We start from the raw sequence: 5,458 nt of genomic DNA, 5'->3' as shown, positions 1-5,458 counted from the left end.
AAAGAATCGAATATTAATATAATTTGAGATTTAACTAGTGGAACAACCATAAGGATAGCAATGCCCTGCAGCTGAAATAATATTAAAAATAGAAGGGATTTGACATTTGAGAAGTCAGTGGCTTGAAATACCCAGTTGTACTTAGCTAATTCAGTCCTTAACCTCTGGTTTCAAATAAATCAATTACAGTCTATTCCACTTCAGTTCAGAAGTGCACGAGGTTTTTAGTTAATTGAATACAGTTTATTCATTTGGTATAAATATTCATATTTTAAACTGTCGGCCTCCCCCAATATAAAGTACATTTTTATACCGACTGAAAAAAATTAAACAGTGTTTAATACGAGTATTTTGTTGAATAATATTGAAAAGTGCAAAATGTGTTACTGAGATGGGATTGGTCTTTTAGGAAATAAAATATTTATATACTGCATAATTAAATAAAAGTGCAACGTTCAAAAAAGTTATGAAATACACACACACACACACACACACACACACACACACACACACACACACACACACATATAAATATATATATATATCTCCATCCCAATATGTGACACCATTCTAGTGTGTTAGACATTTTCTTTAGACAAGGCAAAGTAGTACAATGATCATGGGACAGACATATATCAATATCCTTGCTACCCTCACGTTTTTCGTAGGTGCTTTTGAATTATGATTCCAGCACACTCCTCCAGTTCTCCCATCCTTTTTGCTTCTATTATCTGTTGGTGCATGTTTGCAGCTTATATTAAACTAACTATAATTTGTGTCTACCTTAAACAAATATGGATTTGTTCAATTTAGCTAGTTACTGTTTGCAGTGCCCAGCTGATTGTGTGTTAGTGTTTGGAGAGGAGAGGGGTTAATAAACGTCATTATCAATCACTAATGCTTTCCTAACGTGTCCAAAGAATAATCGAGCTTTAGAGGTCTGTATGAAGCCAGCATCTGCTTTACCCGGTTAGAGATCCCATCCTAGCCTTCTCAGCTATTGGCAGTTCACTCACGTCTTGTGCTGAATTGTGTGTGTGTTATTGGCATATAAAACATGCTCCAATCGTTATAGATCCTGGCTACATGGGGAATTTGAAACATAAATAACAAATGCAGATTTTTCTATAGCAATTGCAGGTGCAAGACAAAGATGATAGAAGACACAGGTCATTTTTCATTACTCCCATTGTTTCTTGGGTCCTGCTAGTCCCTTGGTTATTTCTAACTTAATTAAAAACAGCGAATGGAATAACGTTATGTATTTAATGCTATCTTAAGGAAGCCTCGTGGCGTTATAGATTCTAAGTTTGTACACGTGAAGATCTGTCAATTAGTCCGTACATCAGTTCCCTATACACTGACACACGAATTACTCCAAAACTCAGCACCACGCGAGATCCAGAGGTATGTGCTAAACGTGTTATGTATATCCAGGGCTTATACAGGGCTCGTAAAATCAAACAAACACATTGTATATCTTGACAGGGTGACATTGCACTGCACCTGCTTTTTGGTGTTTTGGGAGAGATCAGTGGGTGGGTTTAATGCGCCCCGTATGGCGCAGCCAGGAAATAGGGCATTAACAATAAAAAATGTTGCAAAGGTAAAACAAATGTTGTAAATATTTAAGAAGCCTAAGTACAATGCATAGTGATGTTTGTAGATGTATAAGTTATCAGAGTGGGAAACTGATTTAACTTTAGTAGTGCGACACTGATGTGGATAGATCTCAGTGTGATATGGTTGTGAATAAAAGTGTTATATTACATCAACGCATTTTGAAAAGTATGTAGTCAAAGTTGCTGATTTTGAATACCTCTAGTCTAGCTGACAAAACTCAAACCAGAAACGATCTGAAAATATTGCTGATTGCTACATGTTGTCAGTTGCATATGACAAGATAGTTATAGGCAGAACCCATGTGCTAAAGAAATGCATGGCTTAGAAGAGACGATATGAATGGGACAGTAGAGCACACATATACATGCCATTTTATATGCATAGTCACAAATCCTCTGCTTGTTTTTTTACTACAACCCAGAGAAAACAAGAGAATAATCTAAATTAAGAATAGGAGACACAGGGCCTCAGGATGCAATGTGAGTCGAAGACTTGCATGCAAGAGCAGGAGTGGGAGTGTGCTGCAGCTTGGTAGGGTATTATAAGTGGCATGCAAGCCCAGTGGCATCCCACAGGTAATACCCTACTGAGCTGTGACCAGTTCTGGCAGCTAGATAACTGCTTGCGCCACCTAATTCCTGCCGCACTTTTGTAGTCTTTTTTGACGTGTTTTGCGACTGCATCTTGATCCCTCTAGGGTTGTTTTTGCGGGTAGATGCCTATGGTATCTAAATTATTCATGGTCATGCCTACAAAACTCCTGTTCCACCATTTCCCTCTTACTGAGATGCAAGTTGTGGCAGGTGTACAATGCATCTGAAATGCAGACAGAACTGATGCAGACAGAACTGATGCCACCATGCTGCTGGGTAGCATGGTGGCATAGTGATTAGCACTTCTGCCTTGCAGCACTGGGTTCATGAGTTTAATTCCCAACCATGGCCTTATCTGTGATGAGTTTGTATGTTCTCCCTGTGTTTGCGTGGGTTTCCTCTAGGTGCTCTGGTTTCCTCCCACACTCCAAAAACATACTGGTAGGTTAATTGGCTGCTAACAAATTGACCCTAGTCTGTGTATTCGTGTGTCTCTCTGTCTGTGTGTGTGTATATGTGTGTGCGTTAGGGAATTTAGACTGTAAGCCCCAATGGGGCAGGAACTGATGTGAGTGAGTTCTCTGAACAGAGCTGCGGAATTAGTGGCGCTATATAAATAAATGGTGATGATGATGATGATGATGCTTACTGGGCATATGAATCAATGGAAATGTGCACAATGCGCCTGAAATGGATTTTGTTCTGACTCTAAATGAGGCCTAATGTGGGCCTGATGCTGAGTTAGGAGCTAAGCAAAGAAAAGGAGTAACATTGCAACTTGGCAAAACCATGTTGCATTAGAAGGGGAAGTAAAATTTAAAATGTAGGGACATATTTATAGTTGGGATACAGCATGTCATAGATCAACTTTAATTTAAATGTAAAAATAAACGCTCAAGCCTTTGTGTGCTATGTGGAAAAACAGCCAGTATTTTCCTTGTGTGCAAAAAAAGAAATCAGTTTGTACCCCTTGCATTGTAACATGGTTTGTCCCGGGGCACATTTGCTCCTTGCTATTGCTTTGCTCCTAACTCAGCATCAGGCCCTGTATGTGCTCCAATCAGTCTGCTATTATATTAATGAATCTTACAATGCAGTGTTAATATTGAATATCAATGCACCTATCAATAGCACTCATTGGAATGAACACACTACTTTGAGGTAAGAATAAATACATAATACAAACGTTAATTTTGTTGCCAGTCCACAGCTAATTATCTGTGTAAACAACTACTGATTTGTCAAATAAGAGTCTATTTTGTAACTAGTTATTTTTTTTGAAAGAGCTGCAGAACGAAAATGCAGTAGTAAATAGTTGGTAGGCCTTGATGGTGTCTTCTCACATATAAGTGGGCTGCCATGAATAAACAACAAATTGTAGAGTGCTATTATAGATGAGAAGTACTATTTCTGATTCTAATAAACTGCAATCCTTTAGGTTTTAAGGGGATGTAGTGTAGTTTAGCTTAAAAAAATGGACAGAGATCTACATAGGAATGGAATTATTGTGCAAACAATAATTCCACAAATCAGTATATTAGAACGTGTTCTGATAAATGGATATAAAAAAATTCTGTAATAATGATTGTATAACATATTCATATCACCCAAAGTACAACTGAGCTGATGGTGTGTGTGCTTTGCGCTTGGATTTAGGCAGCTACACACTTGTTCAGCTATATAGAAAAGGTGTGTTTCAACATGTATGGACATTTGTCTTCTGGGAAAGAAATGAAAATGGGAGGGATGACTATATCTTGCAACTGGAAGCATCCATCTCTATTGTATGAAATGTGTAACAAGAACATGTGCAAGTTAATCCCTAACTATTCAAAAAAAGATCAATAGGCTACTAAATGGTTTGAGTAAAAGCGCCACGGAATATGTTGGCGCTATATAAATAAATGATGATGATGATGATGATGATGATGAGTACTTGTAAAGTATCTAACTTGCTGCAGAGAGCAAACATTATACAATCACTGTAGGAAAATCTCAGTGTTTGGTATGAAGAGCCAGATAGCCAACCCCAGCCGCTTTCTTCTTTTTCAGTGGTGGTAGGGAAGGCTGCTTCTGGTATAGTTTGATATTCCAGGTTCAGTCTCTTTCTCCGCTCCCCATTCTCTAAGCTCAGCCAGGGGGAGTGTCGCCCCAGGCCAAACATATGCTTCTCTCCATTGCACTAATCCACCTTCAGCGCGGAGGAATAATTGCTCGAGTGTCCATAGATTCACAGCGCATTGTCCCTAGCTGGCTCCCATCAGCAAGGCACACGCCATTTCAATCAACTCTATTCAGGATACTGTCTCCTTTTATCAAACCCCAGACCTTGCAAATGATGTGAACATTTAACAAACCGCACCGTGTTGTACCAGCATTACTTGGCACAAGTATGCACCTTCTAAAATTACAACACGAGTGATAGGGAGAAATACACTGTGGAGTACTGTAACACATGCTTATGTGGGCTATGGACATTATGCTCCTTAGAAGTGCTTATATAAAAAGTATTTTCATATTAACTTGCTAATGCCAAATCATAGTAGAGTTCCTGCATTATATCGTCTACAGTAATATTTGTTTAGAAAGATGCTTGGGAAATTGGAAACAGAAACTACTAAATCCGATACAGGACAATTGCGTCATGAATATATTGCAAAATTGAAGCATAAATAATCTGGTGTACACATAATACAGGGGCTGTACTCAAATATAGCACACTTACAAAAGGATGTAATCTAGAAGCGCTTTGATGAAATGTACAGTATATCCACCTGTCCTATTTATTAACATTTGAACTAATTTAAAATGGAATTAATACAACGCAACCTAATACAAATTCCTCTCCCTCATGGGTTAATACTATGAATTGTTTCTTTCTATTTAAATCTGTTCAACTTGTTTCAATGCTAAAAAGTTTTGAAGACATAATGTTGTAAAGTTTTACGTGGACTTATTCTGCAAACAGATAATAGAGGGTGCACATAAACCGGTCAGTTTATAGTCTCTATATAAGTGAATACTCAAAATATGTCTTATGCAATCAGGAAGCTAAGTGAACAATGCCTTTTTTGGTAGCAACGTTCTTTCCTGTAACAATGATTTGTAGTGAGCGCTGATGAATGTTCATTTTATTCCAGACCTACTCACAGAGCTCTGATGAAATTGAAATATTTACATTGTATGCAAATTGTCAGCATTGTCAGGTGTAACAACAGATGAGGAGTGTATGGGAAATCGAT

Source organism: Mixophyes fleayi, chromosome 5 (genome assembly GCF_038048845.1).
Source record: "Mixophyes fleayi isolate aMixFle1 chromosome 5, aMixFle1.hap1, whole genome shotgun sequence".
Classification (NCBI taxonomy): domain Eukaryota; kingdom Metazoa; phylum Chordata; class Amphibia; order Anura; family Limnodynastidae; genus Mixophyes; species Mixophyes fleayi.
This window is presented reverse-complemented; position numbering follows the sequence as displayed.